This window comes from Cuculus canorus, chromosome 1, assembly GCF_017976375.1.
Source record: "Cuculus canorus isolate bCucCan1 chromosome 1, bCucCan1.pri, whole genome shotgun sequence".
NCBI lineage: Eukaryota > Metazoa > Chordata > Aves > Cuculiformes > Cuculidae > Cuculus > Cuculus canorus.
In genome coordinates, this window is record NC_071401.1 from 87,773,045 (window position 1) to 87,790,463 (window position 17,419).

Below are 17,419 nucleotides of genomic sequence, written 5' to 3' on the forward strand. Positions count from 1 at the left end.
TTTTAGTTCCTGGTTGTTAGTACAACAACATGGTGATTACTACATTTACATTAGTTTATTTCTTCAAGATAACATAACATAACATAAACTTTGTCTTTATTCAGGTCCTCAAATCTATCATTAAACACTATAATAACAGTAACTTATTTTTTCTGAATACCTGAGAAACCATAAATTCCAAGCAGGTTACTAAAATTTGTAGGTGCTCAGAAAGCCTTCAAATCAGACAGCTTGTACTTAAGAGTAAAACATGAGTTCAGGAGCTTATCATTAACCACATAAAAATCAAATGAATTCTAAATCTGTGAGCTCTAAGAAATGAAAAATTTTCCTGTGTCAGGAAAATTAATACTTCTTTGACAAAGAAATAGAATAGAAGTCAAACTTTCAAACAGCGCTCTGTTGAGTAATGCATTAATAATACAAAGAAAATCATACTAAAGAATAGAGTTTATGAATTAACATTCAATCTTTTGGTTTAGAATGTGTTCGTGTATTTTGTAGATCTCATCAACTATTCTGACCTATGGCAAGTTTGCCAGAAGATTCTGTCTTGAGAACCTAAAGAATCCCTAAGACTTTGATTTTCATTTAATTATGGCTTTAATTTGTGTCTTCTTAGGACTATTTGCATTTTTTTTATCCCTGCCAGAAAAAGCAGTCATCTCTCTTTGACCTCATAATATCAACAACTGTACTTCTTCATTAGGTAAGTATAAACACTTATGGTCTTCTTTCTTGTCTTTTCCTCTTCTCAGGGACTTAGCTTGTTGGCATCCTGAAAAGACCTTAGGAACAAAATGTAAGAGGAGGATTTGTCAGTGAATCCTGCTACAGGATTTCTTAACATGAGCATTTCCTTCTTTAGGATTTTGCAGTGTCTGACAAGGAACAGTAAAGTCACTGTGTGAAAACCACAACACTTTGGATGAAACAAGATTCAGAATTTTCAGAAACAAATTATATTTTTTTGCAGTTGTTTTGGTCCAGTCTTACAAAAACCAAATCTGGGCCTTCCTCAGTTATCAGTTCCTCAGAATCTGAGGAAAGGCATGGAGTGATTAAAACACACACTGAGGAATTTGCAGTGACAAACAGATCTAACGCTGTTCTGGGCTGTCATGATCTGGAGTAAATGGCAGACTTTCTGTGGAATTTTAAATCAAGAAATCTCTGATCAGCACTTTAAAAATTAAAATAATGTCAAACTGACAAGGTTTGTACAGAAAATCAATAGAGATGTTCTACACCCTCCTCAGTCAATATTAGTTGTCTTTTAAGCTTTTTTTCCCTGCATCTCCCCTAAGTGTTGGTACTTCTACATGTCTTCCTCAGAGAAATTCCAACTATGCAATTTTTTTTCTGCCTTTGCTACTCTCCCACTCATGTTAAAAGCTGATCTGTGTTTTCTAAAAATAACTGATAAGAGGTAATAAAACTGTGTCTAATATAACTGCCATTCCATCACAAGTTTGTGAGCTTAGTGTTATTTTTACATGAAAGCTTGGCTGAGACAAGAATTCTTGGCTGAGAATAAGAGTCTTTTTTGTGGCAAGTTCAGTGAGAAAACTCTCTGTTGAACACATATTGAAGTTCCTCATTAAACTCCTATTGCTGCATCACCTTTTGGAGAATAAGATTTAAAGAAATCTGTAGTATTTTTTTTAACTATTGGAATCCTGCCAGAAATAGGAGGTGGTAGGAGAACAAGAGACTGAGGCATTTGCAGATGGATTTGAGTAAAAAATCTATGGCTTGGTATAACCAACATTCTTCACGAGCTGTATTACCAGCTATTATTCCAGGATTAGCAGTTATGTTGGATATAAGTTGAGGCAAGATGACTTACATATCTATTTTTGAAAATCTTTGCCTGAAACCCTATGATTCTGAAGCACAACACAAATGCATGTATTGTGGAGGACATTCTTCATTAATGCTGTGAAGTATAGTGACAAGAAGCTGAATTTTCAACATGTGACAAAAATACATGGGATGAGGAAGGAAGCTGGTAGCAAATGAACAGAGGCAAATATATTGGGTGCTGTGTTTACATCATAATTAAGTGCTACTTCTTACAAAAATCCAGTGATAGAATATTTTCTTGAGCATCTACTTGGCTTCATTGCCACTTTTTCCACAGTTATACTATTGCATAAAATTGACGACAGTTGTTTGATTCCCAAGTGTAATTTTTTAATAAGTATGATAGTACAACTAGGGATCACTGCAGTGTTTGTTACCTCCAGTGTAGTACTAAACCCCAATACCACCTGAATCACCACCGTCTTACGCAGACTTACAATGTCCTTGTCACAGGTACACTTATGCAGTTATACAGCACCATTCAGAAGTTTTTCATGTCTGGACTAACACACATATTAGATAAAGCGGTCGGTGTATCAGAGGAAATTGTACAGACCATATTGTCTTTCATTACTTTCATGCACTGTTCAGAGAATTACCACTCCCCCCTCATGCTGTTTCCCATGGAAGAGATGTATAAATTCACAGTGTTGAGACATACTAAAATTAATAGAGATGTATAAGGGTTCTAATTTTTCTTATGATTGTCCATGAATAAGTCTCCCTGACAGATTCATCTTATGTATATGGTACACGTTCATCATAATAATGTCTTGCTGTATAGGACATGAGTAGGTACAATGTGAGGGAAAGACACAGTTAATGCACTGACTCAGCTGAAACATGTATGTATAGACTATTTCATAGAACTGAAACTAACATTTTTTTTTATGGTTAGGGGAATGGAAATTTCAGGAAGAAATTACATGACAGCGAAAATTAATGGAAGCATTTATGAAAAATTATAATGTTCACCTATTAAAAAAACATTTAAAAACTAAGCCCAGAACTAACTTACTATTTTCAGTCTCGTTGTGACCTTCTGATAACTGTTAAATCTAGACTGAATTTCTGCCAGATGCTGAAATTTTGATTTATTTTACATTTTACTTGTTATACAGTCTTTTTTGTTCTTACCAGTTAGATTCAGTGTCTGTTTCCTTTATTAATATATTCCGTAGTATATGAAATAATTAAGCAAGAAACCAGCTTCTAAGGTTTTCCTTTGTAGAATCTAATTCTTCACCTTTGTGGTCATTAAGAATTACTCAAAGGTTAAATAGGCATAATTAATTTTTTTTAGTATTTTCAAAATGCAAACCCTGAAAAATATAAAAAAGACTGGATGATCTGTTCAGCTTTCCTGTTATATTAATGCTAAAGTACTGAAAGGGCATATTTGATAATGCATAGTGACATTATGGTCAGTAGTTTTGCTTGGATAATCTTATGTTTTTGCTCTGCCAGTATTAGAATTGTCTGTTAAAGCAGAAAATAGACTTAGAAAATATCTTCACAACTTAATTTTGTCACCCTAATTGGAACAGAGTGTATGTTAGTAAAATGGTACTTGCATCATACAGAACTTGTCAGTAGTAGCTCTGAAAACACTTCATACAGAAGCAGATTGACTGCAAGGTGATTTCCCTAATGGCATTTAGCAAGCCCCTGGTAGTACTTGGAGTAAATCCCAAGTCTCATGAAACACAGTCCCATGCTTCCCTGACTGAGTAGGAATCCTGCTTTTTTTTTTTGAGAGAAATTAAACTTAGGGGGAATATATACATTAAAAAAAATTGCAATATCCTTGCATACTGAAAGTGATTTTTCTTTGCCAATGATGATATTTTTATTTTGTCTACAGTACAAAATTATTAAGTGGAAGCTAGACAATGTATTTTAAATATATTAGAGACATAACTGACTACAGACTGCTAAGATACGTACTATATGTATACCTGACTATAACATCTTCTGTTTATGTGTTTGAAGGGAAATGAGCCTGTTGACGTTATTCCCCTTGCCTGTATCTTAAAATTGAATTTAGAGGTAGAAAACCCACTGACTCAGTGCTAGTATTTGAGATTTTTACGTCAATTCACAGGCTTCACTGGTGTATTAAAACCACAGCACTGCCATTTTATATGCTATTTCTTGCACTTGTTTTCCTTTCACTGATTCTTGACATAAGAAGTCGTCTGTCTCCTGTATCTCCAGATTTTAATACACACTTATTTTTATTCCGTCAAGATCATTGCTTCAGATCATATACAAATTGGTAATTTTATACCATTATCACTAAATAATTTTCTCTGATCCTAAAAAACTAAGTAAAATGAAAAGAAGACCAAAAAAACCCCAAACAAACAAAGAAAAAAACCCCACCCTGCTAAGATTTTACTGTAGGCAACTGTAGAAAGAGAAGTCCAAAAAGCGGCCGATCAGTTTTCTATATTGGTGTAACCATCCAAGTTTCAGTATGAAAGTATTTCAGTTAACCTCAAAACCATAGTTCTATTTTGTTTCCCTTTGATTATCTGGTTATACTATCTCAGTAACAAACTGACAGTAGACAACATACGTGTGGCCAATATTATGTGGGTATCCAGCTATGTTATGCAGATATGTAGAATTCATCACCGATGTGGGAATATCTGCATTTCATTTTGAGGAGCATAGTAAGAGTGTCACTTGAGAAAACTTGCTGGATCCTGCCCTCAGGACCATGAGGAACCACATGAGCATAAGTAGAAATTTATTAATCCCCCAGGAGACCAGGCAAGGGGTGAAGGTCAATGTGAGGCAGATTGTTCTCTATTCAAGCTGACTTTCAAAATAACTCTTGTAAGTGATATTCACATAGCAAATTACTTGATCTCTTTCAAGAGTAAGAAAGATAGCTAAAACCAACTGATGTTCTAATAATGTCTATAAAACTCCAGTCTGTTACTGAACTGTGAGATGAGATGCCTTGGTATCACCGCTATCTAGAGGAAGAAATACAATGTTGACCCTGTAAACAAACAGACTCAAAATTCCTGCTTCTAAGGTTCAATCTTTAGGCACAGAGATCCTTCATATATCTCCTAATCACAGTCTTTTAAAGGATGGAGTAGTGGTTTCCTGATAAATATGTATCTCCAAACAATACCTTTTTCTACAACAGATAGGATCTGTTTGGGATAATTGTGACCTGTCACAGTGAATTAAGTCATAAAGGGTTACTCTGAACATCTCAACTCAATCTGTCCTAGATCAAGAGAGTAATCTGAATCCCTTGCATGTAAGCACTATAAATATTTTACTATCTGCAAGTCTCAGTTCACCAAGAAAAAGCTCTTACAACCCATGTACTCCCCAGATTTTACCTGTGTAATAGCATGATCTGTCAAACAGCAAAAATTTGTTACCTTAAGCATTGATTTTGTTCAGGTGCTGGTTAAATTTTCATGACCCTCAGCACAGATAATAAAATAGCACAGAGTTTTCAAAGTATCGATCATCTGCAAACCTCTATATGCTGCAGCACTGCAATCAGAAGGAATGAAAAGAACTCCTAGAGGGCAATGGAAGTCCCATTTTCTTCTAGATTTTTTTTAACCTCGTAACTGCCTGAAAGTCTATACTAAAAGTGGTAGTCGTTACTGGACTACTCTTACTAACTGTAAGAGTACCTTACAGTTACAACATATGTTTATCTGAGAAACTCTAATATTTTTTGAAAATACTTCTAAAATTAACATAGCTCTTTTTTAGGTTTTTGGGTTTTGTTTTGTTTTTTTTTTTTTTTTAGTTTCTTTTTTTTTTTGTGGTAACTGTTGTTAAATGTAGATGCTTGATTCTAGCAACTTGGAACTGCAAAATTTGGTGAGTTAAATGCTATACTCTATGGGAAGTTTATATAACAATACAATTCTGTAGTTTACACTGTATTCTGTGTCCCAGATTGCAACGAAGTAGAGCCAAATCTCGTCTGAAAGTAATTTTCAGATACATCTATACTTTTCCCTGTAAAGTATGAATTTCTACAGCAAATGTTATCTCTAAATCTTCATTTTGTGCCCAGATCATATCCCATTTAGGAAAGCCTTAATAAAAGTAGCCTACTCTGTTCTCTCTCAAAAATATTTCAATTTAGCTAATGTATTGTCTTAGATAATATCCTGAGAGATGTAGATCATGACTTATTTGGCAGAACTAAACCTGTTGCAAACATGTAAGATAAGTCAATTAGAGCAAAGACAAGTAATTAACATTTGTAAAGATGTTTATTAAATGCCTTTAATGTCCCACCTTGTGAGCAATTAAAGATCCTTACTGCTCCAAAATAACAACTTTTTGCATTCATATCCCCTGCCTACATGTCCCTTCCTATGGAATTAAATACTACACCCTGCAGGATCTCTGGAGATGACATTCATGTTTAAAATCACACTGGTGTAGACAACATTTTAGACGTTTGTGTCAGAACAGATTTCATGATTTAGCTGTTTTTTAGGGTTCTTGGAGGAAGTCAATTTCCATATGATTTCATCCCTTTAAGTAGCTGAGGTATAATTTTTTAAAACTCTTTGTCACTGATTGTTATACTGTGTGGACAACTTAGAAGAAATGGGGTCAACTTAAACTTCCAACAAGAAAGAATCTAAAAGTTACTTAGTATTCACTGATTGACCTATCCAGTATCCCAAAAGGAATTTGGTGTAGGAGCTGGGATCGGAACTTAAAATTGTTTTCACTGACTGTGGCGTTATACAAATATAATCCTTCCTTCCTCATAAAATGTCAACATAGTAATTATTGAAGAGATACAATTTGGAAGTATTTATGCAGATTACTGGACATAAAGTCTATTTCATGAGACCGGCATTCAAAACCATATTACCTCATGAGAAGACATTTTGAAAAATTATTAACTCTTAAAGTAAAAGGTCTGGTGGAGAAGGCTTCTTGAGAAGCTGCCCCAGAAGAACAGTTCATCCATACATTCAGACACTCAGCAAGGAGGGAGAAGGCAGCAGAAATTTCAAAAGAGCACATTTGCAGGAATACAAGTAATCTAAAAAGCTAACAAAAAGTATTTTCTTTATGAATGTAGTGAAAGCAGTAAATGTTAGGAAGATCTTTGTACTGTGTTTTCGTCTTCCCTGCTCGATTATCCATTTTGTTGTTTGTCGTGCTATTCAGCAAAACTGTACCAAGGACTCTACACTTCCCCTTCACAAGAGACACATCAGTGCAAGTGAGGTCATTGGCTCTAGCAAATTCCAAAGAAGTTGCCAGTGTTGCTAATTAATTTATCACTGTTCCTGCTGTTCACATTATTTTATTCTGTCCCTAAAAACAGTGGGGCAGGTTCTCCCTGTACCATTAACTATGGAGAATTATTCTGCAGAACAACATAAAGAAGCTAATAAATAATTGGAACCTAATCACTAATACTGGATAAAACTAAAACTTAAACTAAAGCTCCAGAAAGTGTTCAATGTTTTAACTGAAGACTGCAGATTTATTCATTTTAGTGTGTTTGTGTTTGGCCTGTTTTATATAGACAAAGGATTGAAGAAAAAAATACAGTTTCTCCTCAAGTATTTGAAATAGTTTGTTCCTAAGTGAATAATGAGTGCTGCAGCTTCCTCTTAAAAAACAACTCAACTTGTTCTGCCAACTCAGCCTTACTCCCTTTTTCTGTGCTGTCAAACACTGCTTTCACAAACTCCATGGAAAAGATGAGGCCTTTTATAACTGTTCTTTTCTCTGTCCCAGCTTAAAGAAAAGTAACTGTCTGGCAGCATGGTGTTTTAAAGATGTTGATTCTCCACCGCCTTCTTCCTGAGCAGTAATTTCATGTGACTAACCAAACTGGACCTGGAGGACAGCACTAAGATTGCATCTCTAGTAAAGAGAAGTCCTACCAAGGCTCAAGGCTTGACTTTATAACAGATTTTAGCAGCTGCCAGACAGGACATTAAGCCTTTCACATTGTAGCTGCATTAGATATCAAAAAATAAATTAGATACATAAATATTTGTTAGTTCTACTGATGGAAGTGCCTTGACTACCAACATCTGGACTCAAAATATCACAGGAAAGAACTTTTCTAACAGTGTTAACGAAAATTTGTTGTTTTCTAGTTGAAGGAGAGCTCTAGGAATATGGTTCTTGGCTGAAATATTTTGTTGGAATATCAGACATGACATGATGGCATATTTAATTATCTCCTACTCTCTTAAGCATTTATAGAATTGCACCAGGGAAGCTGGTGCATATCTATAAATATCCATATCTTTTTCTCTGTCTATCTTTTTATCCATTTACATCTCTCTGTTTTATAATAAAGTATCTCAATAGATCATTTATCTAAAAATAACCTGTAAGACTACCTACGTGCCTATTTCAGTTGAGAATCAAGGACAAATACTGAATGAGACTAAACTGAATAATAACTAAAAGAAATGCTGAATAATGCTAAAAGAGCAACTGAAACTGCTTAATAGTGAGTCTGAGATAGTGCGTGGAAAGAGGCCACTGTTAAGGGAGCTGTCACTGTGCAGAGAGAGTTACTGAAAGAAAATATCTGCTTTCTATTCCTGTGTGGAAAAGTTTTCTCAGAGCCACTCAGAATAAGCACATAGTACACATAAACTTAGGTCCAGTGTAGAGAACTGAATAATTTGCTTCTTGTGGAGTATCCGGAGGTCCCCTTATAGAAACAGGACCAGACAAGGGTGGTTGTTCTTTTTTCCCCTAGGGAACAGAGGTAAGACAAAATGTTATCAAACTTGACCAACCTTAGAGCAATAACAACAATGCGCTTGACTGCAGAAACATCGTCTTAGGTGTTTCTTCATTCAATGTTTGGCCCTTTCTGTCTAAAAAGATAGAGTTCCTTTGCCTTCCCTTTAAAACATAACTCACCCAGAATAAGTAATGTAAAGTATTTTAAATGCCAGTTTACTGGACACTAGTTGGCTTAGGAGCGACTGGCACTTTGCCAGCAATGCCCACTATGCCTGACTTTCTGACAGGGAAAATAAAAATGGTGCTCACTGAAGCACAACCTCCCAACAGTGAATGTTTATGCAAAAAGTGATAGGAAAGAACTGTGAACATCTAGTGTGACCTCTTCAATACTGTGGAGTATTCAAGAATTATATGTAATCCAGAATATTATGTTCACCTTATTGCCCCATGTTTTACACTGCTGTTTGACTAATAAGTGATTGTGTAAAGCATGATTCAGTCTCATCCCTGGGGATTGAAACTGCAGGTAACTTGAAGCATAGATGAGAACAACCAAAGAAATCTAACTGCTTGAGCTGAAGCATGAAACACTGCATATAACATGACCACCTTAAAATCAGAAAGAGGAAAAATATTCCCAATTAATATAATGATAACAAAAAAACCAAAATATCAACTCAAAATCACCATTTAATTTATCCATCTCTCACTGAATAAACATTATAGACATCGGCTTAGGGTCTAGAGTATGCTAAAAGCATCATCTGTAGCTATATGCTCCTAATCAAAGGGTGCAGGGAATAAAAATCTAGATTTGGACGCTGGTAATTTATGTTCTGACAAAACAAGAAGTCTCTGAGAACCTGCCATCTGTTCACATATACTACTGACGAAGTTTTCACCTGTGGTTCCTATAAGCATCTTCTCTACCTGGAGGATTATTTATGCTGGGATATGCAGTGCAAGTGTTAGCTAATAGACCTGTTGAAAGTTATTCAAAACTTTAAAAAGAAAATGTCCAGAAAAACATTTGAAAATAATTTCTTCTTTTTGAGAGGATTATTAAGCACAGTATGAAAGAAGGCATTTAAATACAGTCTGCAGGATGATGTTATATAATGCTAGTCTTTAACAAAGTAAGCTAGGAAAAGCGAGAAGATAAAAAAATGTTCTTTGTAATGTCAGCATCTTGGTCTAAAATGACTAAGGGGTTTGTGGATGTGCTTATGTTTCCAAAAGGCATCACACTGTACAAGAAGTACAGCATGTCTGTCAAACGAAGTTGACACGAATCAGGCCTCAACAAATAGGAAGACTTATTTGCAGTTGCAGATTTTATATATTTTTAGTATTTTTTTAAATGAAATATTCAGGTATAATATAAACCAAAGCAAGAAACATATTTTGCTGTTAGAAGAGATAATTTTAAGTTCATTTTTAGCTGTTTCTTGTGCTAAATAGACTACCAAGGTTTCCTCATTACAGCAGAGCAGACATTAGATCTTCCAAGAGAAATTTTTACCAGTTTGAGACAAAACCAATTTAGCCTACTTACTTAATAGTCTTTAAACATCAAGTGCTGCCTTAAATAGACTTGGCTGCAAAATGGTGTCCAGCTGCTGCAGGATCCCTGTTGCCACATAAATTAAATGCAGCTATACTTTGAAATATGTTTTACAGTTCTACGCTGCATGGACATAGACTGTATTTCTGTGAAACTTAAAGATATATCTCCTTTGCTGTCCCGAGCCTTGTGACAAAAGCAGAGAATGAAATTTCTTATGCTTTCTTCTAAAACTTTAAGCTCTCCATATTTGTTCCATTTGTTATGGGGTAACTACTTCTGCAAAGTAATAATCAAGAAATTTCTCAGTCACATGTTTCTCTAACATCATCTTTGTGCAAAGGCCACAGCAGTTTAGTAACAATACTGAAGAAGAAGGTAAGAATTCATTTTAAAGAAACTGGTCAATTACTGGGGAAAAAAAGAAGAAAGAAAAGAGCATCGGTAACTGAGCAGATCTTTTCACACTTCAAAGCACAAAATTTGCTTATTTTTGTAATATTTATAATTTCTTTCCTGTTAAACAATAAGATTAAATCCTACAAGTCCTTCACATATTCAGAAATCTCCTTAAATTCATTCTCAGAAAGAAAAAGCTTACAAAACTGGGACCCAAATATATAAAATTATGCATCTTTTCAGCTTTTTTGTCTAATTTTTTAATGCAATGTCTGTTGATTTCACTATAGTTTTATGGTTTATCCAAAAAAAGAAATGAGTAAGGTATTTAATCACATTATTTTTCAAAAAAGAAACCTTGAGAGACAGATAAATATCCTGTTATAACTTAAGAACTTTGTCCATGCTAAACTCCACTCACCACAAGCAATAGTTGCACTTCAAGGTCACCTCCTTTCTTCCTTCAGGAGTTTCAAGTTTCTTCCAGTTAGTAGCTTGGCAGCCCTGTCTATTTTGCTTTCCTTACTTACTGGCAATACAGATGGCATTGGACAGTTAAAGCTAAAGCAAAACACACACACACATCCTCAAAACAAAACCCCAGAAAAATAGCATTAAAAATACATCAGGTACTTATTTGTTCGAGTCCTTTTGTATAGCCATATTGTTAGATGCTTTTACATGCCGGCTTCAAATAGGATGAAATACCTTTCTGTTGTTCTTCATCTTCTAAGTAAAACCATTCATTTTTATTGAAAGAGGGTGGGAATACTCAAGTGTGGTATATAGAACAAACTCCACTAGCTAGCTTTTTTTTTAGCCATCATGTATTTCTTAGCAATTTTCTAGTGGAACTCAAAATTAATTATGTTGCTGTATTGCCACATCGGTGATCTCGTAATTGAGTGGCCTTGCTCTTTTTAGGGAGCAGTTAACCTCATTTGATTAGAAGCTGAAAATGGACTAATGGACAGGTAACATTAGGTAAAGAAAGCCTGAAAGAGAGTGCTTGGCTGCAGGGCAAATCCATATGAGACAAACTAGAAGCAGACCAGCAATTCTACCTACTTTGGGACATTTAATTTGAATTAATAAAGAGTGCCTTCTGAGAAGTTTTAAAAAAAGAAATCTGGCTATGCACTTACTTGACTCAAGACTCTTAAAAAACTTAGCTGACCTACAGATCTCCTGTATCTCCACTGTTGAGAAAATTAGATCCTCCTTTATATTTATTGTTTACCTCTTCCTGTGCTTTCCTGTCTCTAGTTTGTTGGGTTGGTTGCTGGTATAGTTGGGGGAGCAGGGAGAGGCAGTCCCTCTTTTTCTGTTTGCTTATAAAAAACTACCCTACTAAATTTTTATCCTTTCTTCTTTGAACTTTGTGGTTTGTTTTCCAAGTTGTCTGTTTCCTGGCTCTAGATTACATGTGATTTTTCTGCCATGCAAACAGCCACAGAAACAGGCAACTTAGACTGGTTATATCCAGTCTGAATGTCCTATATGTAAGCTGCTTCAGCAACTGGCTGCATGAAATAGTACTGTGGAATCAGGATTATGATAGGTGACTTTCAAGGAGAAACTGATAGCTTTGCCATCAGCTGCTGGAGCATATTACAGGGCAGTAGCTGGAACATGTCCAGGGTCATGCAGATTTATCCACTCCCACGGCATTTCTTTACTGCTGTGCACATTACTCGCATCTTTCAACCCTCCCTGGGAATGCTGATCTAGCTTGGGAAGGAAAGATATTAAATATATATTTAGTGCCACTATACATGAAAAGTACAAATGTGATTTTAATCTCTTTGCAAGTGTGCTTTCTTCAAACTTTGTTAATATTTTACAGAAAGTAATTCAACAGTTAAAACCTTTCTGCATCTTTATACAAAGTAAGGAATTCATTTTTTATATACATTCTGTACTTGTACACATATGCATAGATACATACACATGTTCATATACACATACACATATGGATCACTTAGTAACTGACAGAGAGTCACTTGTGTAAGAGCACAACAGTTCCTTAACAGTGCAGAAACACTTTGCGGTGATATTTTAGGACAGAAATCTAAGGCAGAAGAGGAAAGTTACAAGCAGAACGCACACATTTTAAACTGCACTCAGAATGTTATTGTGTAACCTGAAATCAGTGAAGGACATGAAGCCTAGCACCTCTACTCTCAGGAACAAGGGCCTGTTAAAATAGAAACACTAAAGAAGATAGTAAACCGAACTCATTTTCCACAAAACCACATTTCTCGCTATTTATTCACCTGCAGAAGTGCACTTGAAACTGAAGTGAGCCATAACTTGAGCAAAGTAAATGGAGTAAAAAAGGGCAATCCATGGGACTGGGAGGCAGAGGAAAAAGGCAAGAGGCTTCATGTATTATACATACACATGGGGAGGCAAAAGAAAAAAGATTAATGTTCCAAAACCATAATTTATTTTGTAACCGTTTTTTTTTTCTATGCAACTATCTACAGTAACAGCAAGGTGAAATGCAAATTTATACCTCTTATATTTCCTACCTCATAATTACTAGTGTGTTGGAAAGAAGGCAGGACCAAAACTATACCTGTCCTGTATAGGATAGGTATCCTATCCTGTTACAGAAAGATGCTGCCTGTGTCTTTGGTTTTAATCAGCCACACATGCAAGTATCATAATGTGTAGTGCTTTAATTGCACATCCGTTCCTCACATGGGTTTCTGTAGTTTAAGCTATTCTTTCCCCTGCTTTTCTTTTCACTAATTTCCATGCTCTTTTGATGTTCTTAAAGTTTTCCCTACAACATTTTATGCCATCTTCCATTTTAAATAAAATTAGTATATAAAGTCAAATTATTTCCTTAGGTGTAATTGAAGAAATGAGTTTTCAGATGTGCACTAGTTAAGGGAGGGGGTGAGAACAGTTCTGAAAATGCTGTGTCATGGGTTTTGAGCCACTCAGCTGCAACAAAGAGCCACATGACCACTAGCCCCAGTGGGCAAAAAAGAACCACAAAGCTACTCACTCACACCTCTCCCTTCTGAGGAGGAGAATCAAAACAAACAAAGGCAAAACTTACTGGTCAACATAAGGACAGGAAGGGTTCATTCACCAATTACTATTACAGGCAAAACAGACTTGACTTTGGGAAAAGAAGAAATATCCACCTAATCTATTCCAAATCAAACTAGAGCAAGGTACTAAGAAACAAAACCAAATCCCCAAAATAACATCTTTCCTTCCTCCCTTCCTTCTTCCTGGGCTTAACTTTTACTCCCAATGTTCTCTTACCCCTCCCTTCACAGCAGTGCAGGGTGGTGGGGAATAAGAGTTTGCAGTCAGTTCACCACACATTGTCTCTGCCGGTCCTTCCTAGTCATGGGGAAAATTCCTCATCCTCCTCCCCTGCTCCAGCCTGGGGTCCATCCTATGGGACGTGCTCCTCCATGAACTTCTCCAACATGAGTCCTTCCTGCAGGGTGAAGTCCTCCAGGACCTGCTCTAGTGCAAGTTTCCACCAGGTAACAGCCTCCTTTGGAGGCCTCCAGCATGAGGTCCTCCACAGGTTGCAGGTGCATATCCACAAGGATTGTTCATGGGCTGCATGGGGACAGCCCGCTCAGCTCTGGTCTCCTACACAGGCTGCAGGGGAATCTCTGCATCCAGAGTACCTTCTCTCCTTCCTTCTTCACTGACCTGTATTATCTGCATACTTGTTTCTCCCACATCTGGTATCTGCATAGGTGTTTCTTACTTATCACTTTCCACTGCTCTGCTAGGCTGAGTGAGTAAGAGCAGCCCAGGCTCTCCATTCCTGCTGCTCCCTTGCCTTTTTTTCTCCCTTCTTAAATATGTTATCACAGATGCATTACTTCCACCACTAATGGGCTTGGCCTTTGCTGGAGGTGGATCTGTCCCGGAGCCAGCTGACTCCGGTTTCTATCAATGTCCAGCAGAAGCCATCCCTATGGTCCCCTTGCCACACAAAACCAATACACGCAATAACTCTGCAAAGACCACAGAGATCGTAAGATGGTGGTGCCACATTCAAGGTACAACCAAGCTAGAGCAGCGTAAGTTTGAAAAAAAGTCATTAGTGATGTAAGACAACCATCATGACGTTGAGAATGTTCATCTGATTAGGATACAGGAAGACAAAACATGAAGGATGATATGATTAGCAATGGTAAATGTGACTCTGAGCTACTGGGAGTAGTGTTTTTGCATAGGTGATCAAATGATGGCGAAATTTCACATAATTATTCTGCCTTGTGGGGTAGAAACAAAAAAAAAGTAAATAAAAAATAGAGTAAGGAAAAATAAGTATCAATAAAATTAGAAAATTAGGAACAACTATGTTTATTTGATGAGACCAAAAGTCCATGCAACTCAGTATCCTTTATTCAGAGTAAGTAAACAGCACAGGACCAGTGTAAACTCTGCACTAACAGGATAAGTATCTAGAAATGATTCCCCCAAATACTTTCTAGAATCTAGCTCTCCATGGCTTAGGAAGCAAATGAGAGACAGTTTATATCCATTGTTGCATGAAATGGGAAAATGTAGATAATATGGTATGCCAGAGGAAAACAACAGAAAATTAAAATTATTAAATAGAGAAATAAAGAGCTAATAATTATTAAATAGAGAAACAAATGAGTTACTTTGAAGCACTCATAAAAATAGTACACAATGCCATTAAGTCTCAATAGAATGCTATTTATCAGGGACATAGTAGCTATAGTAAGGATCTTATTATTGCTCATGAAAACGTTGAAGTAACTGGTTTTGAAAATTGCAGTTTCTATTTTTGTGAAGCAGTGAGGGTTTTGGACAGGATTCCATCAAGAAAGGATGATGGTATGGGATGCAGAGAAAAATTAACCACCGAGAAAGGGTTAAGAAAGCATTACTGAATGTCTGTGCCTCACTGCAGGGTCTTCCTGCCTAAGCTAGTATGTAATTGTCTATATTTCTATTTAATTTTCTTCTTCTTCTTCTTTTTTTTAGGACAAAAGTTTAAACCTTAACCTACTTTTTTTTTCAAAATAATCTTTCAAACCATTTATTTGGACTATATATGGTAATACTATGATTATTGCCATTATAAAAAATAATTTCTCAGAATGTACATTACATACATAAAAGAGTATATAGGTTATTGAAAACAGAAAAATTGAAAAAATATGGAATTATATGTTAAGATTATACACTGTATTTTCAAATTATGGAAGTAGAAATTAATCATTATACATTTCCCCAAAGAGCAGTATTTCATAGTCTTTTTACAGTAGAGGCAATGAGCACAGGGGAAGAAAAACGTTTTTTATGTCACCGGGGATGGATTTCCTTGACTCGTAGCTCCACTGGCATTTCTCTTCAATTACCTTGCTTCTCCAGCTGAATATAAATCTGTGTTTGGATTTGTGGATAATTCACATGCATAAAACTTTATTCATTATTGGATTTTGGCCACAAGTTGATGCATCGATTAATTCTATCTGTACTACAAAAACAATAGTGTATGGAGCCTCCATGCTGTACATCTTGGGAAAAAAAAAAGCAATCTTGAAAGTCTATAAATAAATAGTTTCAATTTTCAGCCAGTATTCCCTATTGTGTGAACCTTTATACTGTCTAGAACTTTCCTCATTTTACACAAATCAAATCAAGATACCTATCTTTGAATAAAATATTCCTCTACTCTGGCTGGAAAAAATGGAATAAGCCTCATGGCTTTTATCAATTTGCTTCCAAAAAATACAGCAACACAGCAATCAAAAGCTAGCAAACTGGTAAATCTCCCTTAACTTTCCTAAGTTCCTTCATTATTTGTTACTCTGAGCTGAGCAAAGAAAAAGAGTATATGTTCCATGGCTTTTATTTCACATCTCTGCTCTAATAAGCTCCAGCCTAAAATGCTGGCTTCTTTATATCCTTGTGATTTATCTATAATTTCCACAACAGCTAAGCTGAATTTAGCAAGCAATTTGGTGCAAAAGTGTGGATCAGTAGACTGAAGCAGGTTGTGCTGAGGCCTCTTATATATCCTGCCACATGGGGCACTTAGATTTTATTTCAGATTGGATTTCATCTTCTTGGGATAGCGTTTCCATTAATTGCGATGCAAAGCTTTCTGAAGGGAAAAGTCAGCAGCATGTACAGGAGGGCTTAGTCATGGTGCAGTCCACACCATGGTTTGGATCTTAATTTCCACATTAACCAGTGGAGCACTTTTTGAAAGGAGCTTTTATTTATTTTCCTCCAAAAGGAAATGGTTTCCAACACACCAAAATGATTCTGGAAACTGAGACTACTCTCATTAAATGGCAAAAGCCAAGGGGTTAAATTCTAAGCAGCATTACTGCTCTGAACCAGCTCACTAATGGAAACATAGCTAATGCCTGCAAAAAAAAAAAAAAAAAAAAAACCAACAAAAACAAATCATTAAAGGAATTTTTGCCAATACCATAAACAAGACCCAGACTAGAGCGGAATACAAGTTTCCTTGCCAGTATCTAAACCTACTTTGTCCCTTTGAAACTGCCTCACTTCGAGGGCCTGACAGTGACCAAATGAACTCCAGAGCTGTCTGGAGATGGAGATCATCTTCACTCACTCTGTGAGTCTGAGACTCTTCTCTAGATCCAGAGAGAATCACCAATTCCTGCGGTAAAGCACTTTTCTGTCCTGTTGGTACCAAAACGAAGTACTAACTATCCTGGAAAGGAGCCTGTGATCAGCTTTTGAGTTTCAGGCAGAAGAGCACACTAGCTCACATGAGCTAGTTTACCAGAGCAACAAACATAACTGATGGACTTGCATTTATAATTTTAAAGCATGTACTCTACA